Below are 16,462 nucleotides of genomic sequence, written 5' to 3' on the forward strand. Positions count from 1 at the left end.
TAGAATGGGAGGGACTAGAGGTCTCTTCAAGAAAATTAGATATACCAAGGAAACATTTCATGCAAAGATAGGCTCAATAAAGGACAGAAATGGTATGGACCTAACAGAAGCAGAAGATATTAAGAAGAGGTAGCAAGAATAGATAGAAGAACTGTACAAAAAAGATCTTCATGACCCAGATAATCATTATGGTATGATCACTCATATAGAGCCAGATGTGACAAATCACTCACCTAGATTACAGACACTTCCTGGAATGCGAAGTCAAGTGGGCTTTAGAAAGCATCACTACAAAGCTAGTGGAGGTGATGGAATTCCAGTTGAGCTATTTCAAATCCTAAAAGGTGATGCTGTGAAAGTGCTGCACTCAATATGCCAACAAATTTGGAAAAGTCAGCAGTGGCAACAGGACTGGAAAAGGTCAGTTTTCATTCCAATACCAAAGAAAGGCAATGTAAAAGAATGCTCAAACTACCACACAATGGTACTCATCTCACTTACTTGTAAAGTAATGCTCAAAATTCTCCAAACCAGGCTTCAGCAATACATGAACTGTGAACTTCAAATGTTCAGCTAGTTTTAGGAAAGGCGAGGGACCAGAGATCAAATTGTGAACATCCACTGAATCATCAAAAAAGCAAGAGAGTTCCAGAAAAACATCAATTCCTGCTCTACTGACTATGCCAAAGCCTTTGACTATGTGTATCACAATAAACTGTGAAAAATTCTGAAAGAGATGGGAATACCAGACCACCTAACCCGCCTCTTGAGAAACCTAGATGCAGGTCAGGAAGCAACAGTTAGAACTGGACATGGAACAACAGACTGATTCCAAACTTAAAAAGGGGTATGTCAAGGATGTATATTCTCACCCTGCTTATTTAATTTATATGCAGAGTATATCATGAGAAACTCTGGGGTGGATGAAGCACAAGCTGGAATCAAGAGTGCCAGGAGAAATATCAATAATTCAGATATGCAGATGACACCACTCTTATGGCAGAAAGTGAAGAAGAACTAAAGAGCTGTTGATGAAAGTGAAAGAGAAGAGTAAAAAGTTTTGGCTTAAAGTTCAACATTTAGAAAACAAAGATCATGGCATCCAGTCCTATCACTTCATGGCAAATAGATGGGGAAACAGTGGCTGACTTTATTTTTGAGGGCTCTAAAATCACTGCAGATGGTGATTGCAGCCATGAACTTGAAAGAGCATACTCCTTAGAAGGAAAATTATGACCAACCTAGACAGCATTTTAAAAAGCAGAGACATTATTTTTCCAACAAAGGTCTGTCTAGTCAAGGCTATGGTTTTTCTAGTAGTCATATATGGATGTGACAGTTGGACCCTAAAGAAAGCTGAGAGCCAAAGAATTGATGCTTTTGAACTGTGGTGCTGGAGAAGACCCTTGAGAGTCCCTTGGACTGCAAGAAGGCCCACCAGTCCATCCTAAAGGATATCAGTCCTGAGTGTTCATTGGAAGGACTGATGTTGAAGCTGAGTCTCCAATACTTTGGCCACCTGATGTGAAGAGCTGACTCATTTGAATAGACCCTAATGTTGGGAGATATTGAGGGCAGGAGGAGAAGGGAACGGCAGATGATCAGATGGTTGGATGGCACCACTGACTCAGTGGACATGGGTTTGGTTAAACTCCTGGAGTTTGTAATGGACAGGGAGGTATGGCGTGCTGTGGTATATGGGGTCTCAAAGATTTGGACATGACTGAACGACTGAACTGAACTGAATTGATAGGTTTTGGGTTGTTGTGTTTTCATTTTCATTCATTTCTATGCATATTTTGATTTCTTTTTCCATTTCTTCTGCAATTTGTTGGTTATTCAGAAGTGTGTTGTTTTGCCTCCATATTTTTGTATTTTTAATAGTTTTTTTTCCTGTAGTTGACATCTACTCTTACTGCATTGTGATCGGAAAAGATGCAAGGAATGATTTCAATTTTTTTGAAGTTACCAAGGCTAAATTTATGCCCAGGATGTGATCTATCATGGAGAAGGTTTGTGTGCACTTTAGAAGTAGATGAAATTCATTGTTTTGGGGTAAAATGTCCTATAAATATCAATTAGGTCTAACTGGCCCATTTTATCATTTAAATTTTGTGTTTCCTTGCTACTTTTCTGTTTAGTTGATTTACCCATAGGTGTGAGTTGGGTATTGAAGTCCCTGACTATTATCCTGTTACTGTTAATTTCCCCTTTAATACTGGTTAGCATTTGCCTTACATATTGTGGTGCTCCCATGTTGGGTGCATATATTTTTATAATTGTTATATCTTGTTGGATTGATCCTTTGATCATTTTGTAGTGTCCATCTTTGTCTCTTTTCACAGCCTTTATTTCAAAATCTATTTTATCTGATATAAGTATTGCTACTCCTGCTTTCTTTTGGTCTCCATTTGTGTGAAATATGTTTTCAAGCCCTTCACTTTCAGACTGTATGTGACCCTTGTTTTGACATGGGTCTCTTGTAGACAGCATATATAGGGGTCTTGTTTTTGTATCCATTCAGCCAGTCTTTGTCTTTTGATTGGGACATTCAACCCATTTACGTTTAAGGTAATTATTGATAAGTGTGATCCCGTTGCCATTTACTTTGTTGTTTTGGATTTGAGTTTATACACCTTTTCTGTGTTTCCTGTCTAGAGAAGATCCTTTAGCATTTGTTGAAGAGCTGGCTTGGCAGTGCTGAATTCTCTCATCTTTTGCTTGAGCTCCACCCCTCGTGAAAGATTCCCTTCTCTCCCAGCTCAGAGGAGCAGATGAGTGGCCCCAGAGTCCACCTGAGAGTCTGAAGGCTTACTTGCAGCAAGTAAGGTTTCTGGAGCTGAATTTGGGGCTCCAATCTAGCATCTGTTAAGGCATTTTCCCAGCTTGTTCAATACATCAGATCAGTCACTGAAAAGGACATTGGTGAGGGGTGGTCCTAAGATGGTGGAGGAATAGGATGGGGAGACCACTTTCTCCCCACAAATTCACTTAAAGATCATTTGAGTGCTGAGCAAATTCCACAAAACAACTTCTGAACGCTGGCAGGGGACACCAGGCACAAAAGGCAGCACACTGTCTTCAAAAGGAGATGTTTTGTGATCGGTGTGGTATGGATGGAGAAGTCTTGAGGTTACTGTAAGAATAAGACTGAAAACCAGAGGCAGGAAGCTTAAATCCAAAACCTGAGAACTCCAGAAAACTCCTGACTGCAGGGAACATTAATTTACAAGAGCTCATCCAAAAGCCTCCATACCTACCCTGAAACCAAGTTCCACCCAAGAGCCAACAAGTTCCAGAGCAAGACATACCAAGCTAATTTTCCAAAAATGCAGGAACAACACACTAAGCATTAGAATACAGGTGGCCAAAAGTCACACCAAACCCATAGACACTTCAAAACTCACTACTGGACACTTCATTGCACTCCAGAGAGAAAAAATCCTGCTCCACCCACCAGAACACTGGTGCAAGCTTCCCTAACCAGGAAACCTTGACACATCACTTGTCCAACCCCACCCACAGGCAGGAACCTCCACAATAAAGAGGAACCACAAACTTCCAGCATACAGAAAGGCCACCCCAAACACAGCAATCTAAACAAGATGAAAAGGCAGAGAAATATTCAGCAGTTAAAGGAACATGATAAAAGCCCACCAAACCAAACAAAAGAAGAGGAGATAGGGAGTCTACCTGAAAAAGAATTCAGAATAATGATAATAAAAATGATCCAAAATCTTGAAAACAAAATGGGGTTACATATAAATAGTCTGGAGACAAGGATTGAGTAGATGCAAGAAATGTTTAATAAGGACCTGGAAGAAATAAAAAAGAGTCAATCAATAATGAATAATGCAATAACTGAGATCAAAAGCACTCTGGAGGGAACCAACAGTAGAATAACTGAGGCAGAAGATAGGATAAGTGAGGTGGAAGATATACTGGTAGAAATAAATGAAGCAGAGAGGAAAAAAGAAAAAAGAATTAAAAGAAATGAGGACAACCTCAGAGACCTCTGGAACAATGTCCAGTGCCCCAACATTTGAATCATAGGACTCCCAGAAGAAGAAGACAAAAAGAAAGGCCATGAAAACATACTTGAGGAGATAATAGTTGAAAAATTCCTTAAAATGGAGAAGGAAATAGCCACCCAAGTCCAAGAAACCCAGAGTCCCAAACAGGGTAAACCCAAGGCGAAACACCCCAAGACACATATTAATAAAATTAACAAAGATCAAACACAAAGAGCAATTATTAAAAGCAGCAAGGGAAAAACAACAAATAACACACAAGAGGATCCCCATAATGATAACAGCTGATCTTTCAATAGAAACTCTTCAGGCCAGAAGGGAATGGCAGGACGTACTTAAAGTGATGAAAGAGAAAAATCTACAACCTAGATTATTGTACCCAGCAAGGATTTCATTCAAATGTAGAGGAGAAACGTCTTAAAACGTTTAAGACAAGTTTTAAGACACACACACACACACACAAACACACACACACAAAGGCCATATAAGGTTCAAAACCATTTCTTGACATTTCAAAATGACATTGGTTACCATTTTTTGGCTGCTTTGGGTCTTAGTTGTGGCGTGCAGAATCTTTAGCTGAGGTATAATTCTTAGCTGCACCATGTGGGATTTAGTTCCCTGACCAAAAATTCCACATGCATTGGCAACATGATACCCTAGGCAGTGGACACCAGAGAAGTTGCTTGATTATCTTGTGTGTAGAAAACTGATTTGGCAAAACTAATACAATTATGTAAAGTTTAAAAATAAAATAAAATTAAAAAAAAGAAAACTGAGACAGTGGATAGGAAGGGCAAAGAGGGATCTTCCTGAGTACAAATTGCTTTGTATATCTTAACTTTGCTGTTAGTCTCTTGAGTTTGCTCACTTTGTGATGATTCATGGGGCATTACTCCTATGGTATTTATACTTCATTAAAAAAGGAAGGAAGGAGGGAAAGAAAGAAGGAAGGAAGGAAGAAAGAAAGTTTTCTAACCCAGAGTCCCTGTTCCTGTTTTACTCTCTCCAACTAGAAACTATTAACTCCTATTCTTGATTATAACCTAAAAATGTATGCTTCAAATTTAGATTATGGATAAATGGAGTTAGAAAACTGAGAGAGATCTATGATGAAATCAAGGGCACAGTATATGAAAGAATATAAATGAACTAAATGTTATCATCAGCCAAAATTCAATGTATACATAGAAAAATGTACTTATTTTAATTTCCAGGGATTCTGGAAAATGTGGCATCTCAGGCAGTTTAAAGTATACAGGATATTACTTACCACAGTCACATTCCCATTACAATAATTTTTTATTAGGGAACATGAGTTTATATAATTTCTTTTGGAAAAGGAGCTTAATTTTAATAAGAGAAAATAATGTTAGTATTCATTTGAATGTGTGAGCATTTAATATTGAACATACAGAATTTTCAGTGGGGATTTAAAATGTGATATATGAGGGAATTTTAAGTGTAATACATTTAATAACATGAAAGTTCACTATTTTACTAGGAAGAACTAAGTTATCCTCATCTCTACAACACACTTGGCACTGTTAATGTTCTTTTCCTATGGCTACAAATAATCTTCAGCAAAACTTTGTAATATACCTCATCATATTCAATATAAAGCTGACACTTAGGTAGTTAAGTATGGCTCTGTGCCTTTTAATGACTCATTTCATGGGAAAATAATCATTCTCTTAAACTTCCTGGAGAAAGTACAAAATCTCTACTGTTGCAGAGAGAAGGAAATCTATGCAAGACCTATTATATTAAAGGAGGGGAATAAAAGGACCCTTGATAATTTTCACCTCTGAAGATGTATGTTTATTGTTTGACATTTTCTTGACAGTTACAACTTGGCAAAAATACATAGATTTTTTTTTTTTCTAAATTGTTTTTTATTGAACTTCAGACTTGTGTCAAACATCTGGAGGCTAGGGGAAGAATATGCAGTCTTAAGGAAGACTTCTGACACATCACTTTGACTTTTTGACTCTCCCTCTATCAAATAGTCAAATAATGAATTAGCACAAGCAATAGAGGGGAATAATAGTTATTAAAAGATGGAAAATTCCTTTTACTTGGTCTACAAGAGCTTTACTTCTTAAAAGCCTTTGTCATGTACAGAGAGAAGTCCTAGGAAATTCAAATCACAGAACTTGATCACATTTGTTAATATATAGTTCCGAGACATGTCTAAAGGGTCAAATATAAATGGAGATACTAAATATTTAAGTCTCTCATTCGCTGACTGCTTCAAAATTGGGAAAGCAGTATGACAAGGATGTGTATTGTCATCCTGCTTATTTAACTTATATGTAGAGTACATCACACAAAATGCCAGGCTGAATGAATCACAAGCTGGAATCAAGATTTCTGGGAGAAACATCAACAACCTCAGATATGCAGATGATACCACTATAATGGCAGAAATTGAAGAGGAACTAAAGAGTTTCTTGATGACAGAGGAGAGTGAAAAGCTGGCTTGAAATTCAACATTAAAGCAAACTAAGATCATGATATCTGGTCCAATTACTTCATGGCATAGAAGGAGAAAAAGTGGAAGCAATGGCAGATTTTATTTTCTTGTGCTCCCAAATCACTGAAGATGGTGACTGCAGCCTTAAAATTAAAAGATGCTTGCTCCTTGGAAAGAAAGGTATGACAAACCTAGACAGCATATTAAAAAGCAGAGACATCACTTTGCCAGCAAAGTTTCATATAGTCAAAGCTGTGGTTTTTCCAGTGGTCATGTATGTATGTGAGAGTTGGACAATAAATAAAGCTGATCACTGAAGAATTGATGCTTTAGAATTGTGGTGCTGGAGAAGACTCCTGAGAGTCCCTTGGACAGCAAGGAGATCAAACCAGTCAATCATAAAGGAAATCAACCCTGAATATTCATTGCAAGGACTAATGCCGAAGCTCCAATACTTTGGCCATCTGATGCAAAAAGCTGACTCATTGAAAAAGACCCTGACGATGAGAAATATTGAAAACAAAAGGAGAAGGGGGTAGTAGAGGAAGAGACAGTTTGATAGCATCACCAAGTCAATGGACATGAATTTGAGCAAATTCTGGGAGGTAGTGGAAGACGGAAAAACCTGTTGGGCTATGGTCCGTGGGGTTGCAAAGAGTCAAACATGACTTAGTGACTGAACAACAACATTTTCCCCAAATTGCTCCTTATTTATTATATCTAGGATGGCCTAAAGGCTCTCATTAGGGTCACTAACAGCTAGCCACTGTGATCAACTATAGACCATGTATGTATATAACCTTAGTACTCAGTTGTATCTGACTCTTTGAGACCTTGTGGACTGTAGCCCACTATAGTGGGCTAAATTCCTCTGCCCATGGAATTTTCCAGGCAAGAATACTGGAGTAGGTTTCCATTTCCTACTCTACAGGATCTTTGCAACCCAGGGATTAAACATGTGTCTCTTGTATCTCCTTCACTGGCAGGCAGATTCTTTACCACTGCACCACGTGGGGCACCCTGCATTGTAGCACAAAATATTAAGTGTTTCTTTTTGCTCAAATCCTCTTTCCAACCTTTACTATTATTTTAATTTTCTAACTTCATCCACTATCATGATTCTAATGTAGCACAATGTAATTTTGTAATTATATTTTTAAACAAGAGGCAAAACTTATGCAAGCTGTATTTTAACATGAAGATCATAGTCATATATTTGGATTATAAGTGATGAAGTTGGAGAAGGCATGATTTGAGGCGAAAACATCATTTGAGGCAAAGTTGTTTTGATTCCAGAGCCAATATTTATCCAATACTTCCATACATCACTATTTGACCCCATGCCATTCTTCTTCAGCAATTTTTTTTTAATTAAAAAAGAAGAAAACCTCTTACTGACTGTTAAAACTACACACCAGTTATGTTCTTTTGTGACCACTGGCGTCTAAAAGTGACATGGCTAATCTTAGGAGCACCATGGAATTTAGGAAATTGATTAAACTAAGGGGTTTTAGTGGTTACAAACTCATTAAGTTTGTATACTAAAGATTAAAAACAAATCTGCTGGATTTGAGGACAGTGTTGCAAGATGACAGCTACTTCAGGCTCAAGAACAGAGTCCCCTCATGTTAGAATTCAAAGAATACCAGAAAAAAGAAGATGCCACAGGTAGCTGAGGTCTAAAAGACAACACACACGACACAAAACAGCCAGAGATGCTAATTCGACCTCTAAGAAAAAGGTATGAAAACTGAATCTATAGTTTAAAATAGAATGTAGACCTAAATACTCAGAAGCACCTTCCCCTCATAAGATTTATAGCAATAATATGAATGGACTGAATAGGGCTAATAATGAACCTCAAGAGCTGTATCTGTTAGGAAAACGGCAGAATTCTTATAGCATCAAAGTTGTCCTATAAGAGCTTTGGCACCTAAGAATGTTGAAAATCAATATGAAACTCCTGCAATCACCTGAAAGACAGTGTTATAGTAATTAATCAAAAAGAAAAACAACAAAATAAACCCTCCCTCCCTCTTTATTCTGTTTAAACATTCTTCATTTTTCACAGCAGTAAATCCTCTAGATACGTGTTGGAGACCTTACAGTACAGGAAAGGAAACTCCCATTCAAAGCAATTTATCTTAAGATACTGTAAATGATCCTTCTAACTTTGTGTTTGTTTGAGATATATAAATTTTGCTATAACAAGAAATCCTGTCAAGTGTAGCCACTATCCATTTAGTTGAACTTTTGGATTAAGAAAATACATTTAACTTCCATCACAACTTATAGGTCATATCTAACTCAACTGAGAAAAATGACATCACACAACCACTTTGCTTCTGATTATATGGCCTGGGGTCTCTATCTTGTCTTCCATCACCTCCCCCTGCCACCTTGCCTTCTCCCTCTCTGCAATAACCTTCCAGCTTGGGAGATTTCTTAGATGTTAAAACTTTAGGTCACAACCTGTGGGACTATTATTGAGTGCATGAATGTGCTTCTCTGTACCCCTGGTTTCTTTCTTTTTTTTTTTTTTAAGTCTTAATGGCCAAATTCCCAAATATTCTTTCTCCATTCTTCTCCACTATTCTTAACAGAAGGATATATTCTAACCCCATGCTGCCCTCTGTAATTGGCCTGAGGTAAGGAATTCATGGCTTTTCCATATCTTCTCTCCCACACTTTTATTAAGGGATTCTACTTTTTCTTTCCTTCTCCTCAGTTCCTTTCTGCACTGTCAGTACCAAACACTTATTTTGATACTTCCTACCTTTTGACCAGGTGGCTCAGATGGTAAACAATCTGCCTGCAGTGTAGGAGACCTGGGCTCTATCCCTGGATCAGGAAGATACCCTAAAGAAGGGCATGGCAACCCACTCCAGTATTCTTGCCTGGAAAATTCTGTGGACAGAGGGGCCTAGTGGGCTATAGTCATGGGGTCACAAAGAGTTAGACATGACTGACTGAGCAACTTACACTTTCACCTTTGACCAGAGGCCATCAGGTAAGGTTTAAAAGAGTCTCTGTCTTCCCTCATTTACTTTTGGAACCATATTTAATTCCTCTTCATCAGCCTAGGAAATGCATATTAGGTCCTTAGCCCTGCATTCTCTGCTGTCATCATTAGCTGACATAAATATATATTTATTTTTTAGCTCAGGTTTTGATATAATGAAACAAATAGTCTCTGGGTTACTCAGATGTGCCAGCTCTTAAAGTCTTGAGTGGTTAAATTTGGATAAACTTCTTGAACACACTAGGTAACACAAATAATCCCTCTGAATAAATTTTATTTTCCTGTAATTGCTTTTGCTTTTGAAGATTGAAGAAATTTTAAGTTCTTCTTAAATTTTGAAGTTTTAAATAACATTTAGTCATTTTTGCAATTCATTTGAATCTAGTTTAGAATCTGATAATTGGAATAAAAAGAACCTTGAATTCAGTACATGTTCTATTTGTCATTGTTCTCAGCAGGAATTAGGAAAGAACCCAGTATGCATGGCAGATTCCTGAAGTTGGAGGGCTTGACTTCCTGGCAAAGTGCTGTATTTTTCTAATTTTCTGTTCATGACCACTAACTGATGAAAATGTAGATAAATACTGAGATAAAAGCAATTCATTGTGTTCTCAGACAACCAGACAGGCAGACGTACTGTGACACAAGAAAATGGTATTTGTCCTCAGTTACTGGCACATAGGGCTTCCCTGATAGCTCAGTTGGTAAAGAATCTGCCTGCAATGCAGGAGACCCCAGTTCAATTGCAGGGTTGGGAAGATTCCCCTGGAGAAGGGAAAGGTTACCCACTCCAGGATTCTGGTCTAGAGAATTCCGTGGACTATACAGTCCATGGGGTTGCAAAGAGTCAGACACAACTGAGCGACTTTCATTTTCACTGGCATATAACTCCTAAAACTCTTATAATTTCCTGAGTTTTAAGGGTGATGGGATGGCTTTTGTTATAAGGAAATGACACTTTGTTGGCTGTTTGATATATTCAGGATAGAAGATGGTCATCAGCACACCAAGCCTTGATTAGAAACTTGGAAATTTCAATCTTAACACCTGCCGGGGAGGGGAGAGGAAATGGATATTGAACTAATCAGCAATGACCAATAATCAATAAATCCTGCCTATGTAAAGAAACCTCTTTAAAAATCCCTAAATGGCAGAGTTCTTTTGGGGAACTTTCAGATTGACAGGTATATCCATGTGCCAAGAGGATAGCACCACATCTGAACTGCAAGAGAATAAAAGCTCCAGATCTGGGGATCCTTCTGGACCTTGTCCTATGTAAATCTTCATCTAATTGTTCATTTGTATCTTTATGATAAATGGATACACACAAGTAAAATGTCTTCCTGAGTTCTGTGAGCTATTGTGGCAAATTATCAAAGGGTAAAGAATCCACCTGCAATGCAGGAGACCCCAGTTCAATTCCTGGGTCAGGAAGATCCCCTGGAGAAGAGATAGGCTACCCACTCCAGTATTATTGGGCTTCCCTGGTGGCTCACCTGGTAAAGAATCCATCTGCAATGCAGGAGACCTGGGTTCGATCCCTGGGTTGGGAAGATCCCCTGGAGAAGGGAAAGGCTACCCACTCCAGATTGTATAGGCCACGTGGTTGCAAAGAGTCAGACATGACTGAGCAAATTTCACTTTCACTTTAAAGGGTGTGCTACAATTGGAGAGATGGAGAAGTATTGGAAAAAATACTACATATTTGGTGTATCATGTGGAAAAAACTGATATATAAATAAATAAGTTAATTATTCCAGGCACATGAAATACATGTTTTTTAAAAAAATCTCGATTTCTATATGCTTTATTTACTGAAAGGTAATTTCCGCTCTTTGAGATTTGATTTTTATTGTGTCATGCCAAGTCTAAAATAAATTTCAACATTTACTTAACAATGAGAAAATAAATGTATCTTAAGATACTATAACACTAAACAATTTAATAGGTCCTGATTATTTGCATAGATTTACAAAACAAACAAACAAACAAACTATGGTACTGCCATTGCAGCAATTACAGTTATTGGGCAGGTTAAATTTCATCAATTTATTTTTGTTCAGTCATTCAGTCATGTCCGACACTTTGCAACCCAATGGACTGCAGCGTGCCAGGCTTCCCTGTCCTTCACCATCTACTGGAGCTTGCGCAAACTCATGTCCATTGATTTGGTGATGCCATCCAATCATCTCATCTTCTGTCATACCCTTCTCCTCCTGCCTTCAATCTTTACCAGAATCAGGGTTCTTTTCTAATGAGTCAGCTCTTCACATCAGGTGGCCAAAGATTTGGAGCTTCAGCTTTAGCATCAGCCCTTCCAATGAATAGTCAGGATTGATTTCCTTTAGGATTGACTACTGTGATCTCCTTGCAGTCCAAGGGACTCTCTAAAGTACTTTCCAACACCACAGTTGAAAAGCATCAATTATTTGGCATTCAGCCTTCTTTATGGTCTAATTCTCACATCCATACTGACTACTGGAAAAACCATAGCTTTGACTAGATGCACCTTTGTCGGCAAATTGATGTCTCTGCTTTTTTTTTTTTTTTGGTAGCACTATTTTTTTTTTTTTTAGTTTTCTGAATGTTGAGTGTTTTTTTAAATTTATTTGTTTTAATTGGAGGCTAATTACTTTACAATATTATATTGGTTTTGCCATACAATAAGCTGTCTAGATTGGTCATAGCTTTTCTTCCAAGGAGCAAGTGTCTTTTAATTTCATTGCTGCAGTCCCCATCTACAGAGGTTTTTCAGCCCAAGAAAATAAAGTCTGTCATTGTTTTCATTGTTTCCCATCTATTTGCCCTGAAGTGATGGGACTGGATGCCATGATCTTAGTTTTTTTGAATGATTGTTAAACCAGCTCTTTCACTCTCATCTTTCAACCTTCATCAAGAGGCTCTTTAGTTCCTCTGCTTTCTGTCATAAGGGTGGTGTCATCTGCATATTTGAACTTACTGATATTTCTCCTGGAAATCATGATTCCAGCTTGTGCTTCATCCAGCCCAGCATTTCTTATGATGTATTCTGCATGTATTTTATAAGCAGGTGACAGTATACAGCCTTGATGTACTCCTTTCCCAATTCCATCAACACTTCACTTCTAATGCTTTTGGAACTAGGTATGTGAAGAGTTTCCTGACACCAACCAATTCTGCCACATCTGCTGGGTGCCCAACAATTCAACTTAGTTTTGATACTAACTAGAGTTAGCAACAGATCCTGTAGGTTAAGGGCTCAGTCTTACAAGATTGCAAACCCCTCCGATGTCCAAGGCAAATTGTTCAGGCAAAGGAACAATTTGGCAGAGGCAAAGGAAAAGGCAAATTTCCAATACTTCCAAGTCCAGGTTATTTTCTGTACTTCTAACTAGCTGACTATAAATAGAATGTTCCCATCACCTCCTGCTCGAGTTCAAGAGAGAACTTGAGAGTTGTGAGGAATCACATGGTTCCTCTGGAAGCCAGCCCCATTCTTGGGGGCTTTCCAAAATTCACCTTTTAATATAAAGCCAGGTGTGGTTGAAAGAGGTCTTGTGAATAACAAAAGACACCTTTATTCCTGTTATCACTTACAAAATTCCAAAGGTTTTAGAAGCTCTGAGCCAGGAACTTGGATAAAGTTGAAATATAGATTTCTTTATTACGAATCACAATAACCATACAAGTTTTGTGCCAGGTTTCTAATTTCTATCAATCATTTATGATGAGATTCTTAAAATCAGAAATCGTCTTAGTGTTTTATAAACCCTTGAAAATAATTTTTTCATGCATTGTTGTTTAGTTGCTAAGCTGTGTCTGACTCTTTTGAAACCTTGGACCAGCAGGCTCCTCTGTCCATGGGATTTCCCAGGCAAGAATACTGGAGTGGTTTATCATTTCCTTCTCCAGGGGGTCTTCTCAACTTTGGGATTGAATCTTTGTCTCTTACTTTGGCAGGCAGGTTCATTACCACTGAGCCACCAGAGAAGCTCATTTGACATTCTAAATATACCCAAGTAAAATAATCTATTAATTTTACATTAAATGGTACCTTCAAATGACAAAAATAATGCAATTTAGTAATGATGTTCTTTACTCAAAGGAAATAATCCATGAACTGGGGAGGTACTGCACCTTACAAGCAATGGATCAGGTCCTGAGGGATTTGGGGCAGGAGACAGTTTTATAAAGCTTTAGAAGAGACAACTTGGGAAACAGGACTTGATTGGCTAAGAGGTTGGGATTTCCTTATAAGGCTAAAGTGAGTTAGCTAAAGTAGACTTGGAGGACTGTGATTAGTTGTATGTGGTTTCCTTGCCAGTGAAGCATTTCCAGTAAATGCAGACAGATTTAGATGTAGAGTGGGGACTTGGGCTGGGGCCCTGAGGCAGCCCTCATGTGGGGGTCCCAACACACGGTTTACTTTCATCTGTATAGTACTGTGCTGACGGGCACAGGCCTCAGAGAACCTCCAACAGTGCATGTTGTTGTTGCTATTGTTTAGTTGCCAAGTCATGTCCCACTCTTTTCTGACCCCATGGATTGTAACCCACCAGGCTCCTCTGTCCATGGATTTTCCCAAGCAAAAATACTGGAGTAGGTTGCCATTTCCCCCTCCAGGATATCTTCCCAACCCAGAGGTTGAGCCAGAGTCTCCTGTCTCCTGCACTGGGAGGTGGACTCTTTACCACTGAGCCACTAGCGCATATTAGACGTGCTCATATACGTGGTGGTTCCACACTGCTAGTCCTCTGGTCTTCAGAATACCTAATGTGAATGGTAAGTCTGACTTTTCCAAGAGAAAATAGGAGAGAAATAGAATTATTCTAGGGTTATTTTTAGAAAAGTTTTCTATCATCTTTCAATTGAGTCCCTGAATAACCTAACTTTGTGACCCCATGGACTATATAGTTCATGGAATACGCCAGGCCAGAATACTGGAGTGGGTAGCCTTTCCCTTCTCCAGGGGATCTTCCCAACCCAGGAATCAAACTGGGGTCTCCTGTATTGCACATGGATTTTTTACCAACTGAGCTGTCAGGGAAGACCTTAGATAGGCTAATGTCAGGTAATTATATTTATTTTAAATTATGTAAAATATACTTTTGACCAAGTATAAGTAACTTCATCAAGGATAATCAAAACATATTATTAATATTAATTACACTAGCTTTTACTTATTAGAAACAAAAATACTGTATTTGGTAATGAGACTTTTGATCATTTTAATGGGAAATAACTTATAGCAGAAGCAATCCAGTTTGTAAAAATAATGAATTATAGTATCTTCAAATACATCAACAAAGACTTAACTGATTGTCCAAACCCAATATTTAATATTTCTGGAATTTCTATGGAAATCCTTAACACTTTAAATGAAAACAAAATTTAAGTCTTGAGCACAAATGAGATGCAAAAATATTGTACATATGGCAGTTGTGTTTCAAAAGGTTCCTGAAGTCGTGGAAAACAGAAACAAAACGAGTTCTGAGAATATGCCCCAACCAGCTATAAATAAGTAATTCTATTTTTCACATTTTGATCTTACAAAAGTTTTGTCGTACTTCTTCTCAGCTAGAGCACACTTTATAGCTTATTGTATTTTTGTTACTGACTTTGAGTAGTTTGTTCTGGTGAATTTATACTTAAAAAAATACATATGCTTTACTACTGGTGTTACTAGACAAATTAATCAACAAAATTCAAGTCAGAGTGGGTCCATTGGTCATCTGAATAAGGAGATAAATTTTAAAACTTTGAAAAAAAATTCTGGTTGCCTGAAGGAATTATCCTTCAGAGCATCTATCATTTCACAAATCCATTCAGATAGATGTTTAACAACACTGACAATCAGTCTTCCGTCTTTCTTAAAGCCAACTATAGGACTTAACTTTCTTGTCAGAACCAATCAATGGACTTTAGAACAAAAACTCAGCAGTAGTGAAACTGAGAAAAAAGAAAGGGGAATTTTGTGGTCCAAGATGCATTTCAATAAGCTTAAACTCTACGTGACAGATGAGGAATTTAAGCTGCTCTGTATAATTCTACAAATGAGGTGTGTGAGAGAGGTTTTCATTAAAATGAATCTCACTTCACAGAGGCTTATGAGTTGTCTTGATGGTGTTTGCTGACTCTCATTAAAGGACTTGAAAAGTGTAAAGCTTCTCCTACAGTTTTTCACACTCACTCTCTATATGTTTATGTAAATATGATATATGAATTTCACCAGGGAAACATCTTGAAAGAGTATTTGAACTGAAAACTATATTCATGACATGAATTAAACAAGAGTTCTGTTTGATCTTTCCTTGAGAGAAATACATTTACATTTTCAAATGTGATCATTTATTAAAGTGCCATAGTTTGTGTTAGACATGGCGGAAAAGATCATGCTTGCTAGCTGGGTTGCAGGTTTTGGCTACAAGTGAATGGATTCACATATGAGTCTTGGAGTACATTTTTGTTTTTCAGTGAATCTTTTAATTCCATTTAAATGTTATAACATTTAGAAACATGCTTTTGATGATTATCTCTAGGGCTTATAATAGAATAAGTGAAAATCAGCATTTAGAAAATCTATATTAATACTATCATGTTGCTTTAATTACTTTAAATGGAATTTCCATAATTAGATTCCTCATTGTGGATTTTTTTGTCCTTACTATTTTCAATACATTTGTATAACTCTTGGTCAATAAGTACATGTATGTGCCCAAGCTATTTTTTTTTGGAAAAAAAATTAATGTCTAAGTACTTAAATTTCATGAAAGACCTATTAAGAGAAAACCTAGAATTAATAATATTATTAGAAAGTTGTTTTATGATAAATTAAGTTTGTTGTTTCATTTTCACATATGAAATAATTACTCTTGTATAGCTATTTTTATGTAAGTAAACTCTACATGCCTTTTTAAACATTCAATTTATATAAGAAAAGCAAATGACACTGAG

General features: G+C 37.4%; 1 pseudogene; it reads left to right on the forward strand.

Moving 5' to 3' along the window:
* The first annotated feature begins 8,222 nt into the window (after positions 1–8,222).
* LOC112445882 (ubiquitin-conjugating enzyme E2 variant 1-like) lies at positions 8,223–8,506 on the forward strand (annotated as a pseudogene).
* Positions 8,507–16,462: the final 7,956 nt, after the last annotated feature.

The sequence above is a fragment of the Bos taurus genome, chromosome 3 (assembly GCF_002263795.3).
Source record: "Bos taurus isolate L1 Dominette 01449 registration number 42190680 breed Hereford chromosome 3, ARS-UCD2.0, whole genome shotgun sequence".
Classification (NCBI taxonomy): Eukaryota; Metazoa; Chordata; class Mammalia; order Artiodactyla; family Bovidae; genus Bos; species Bos taurus.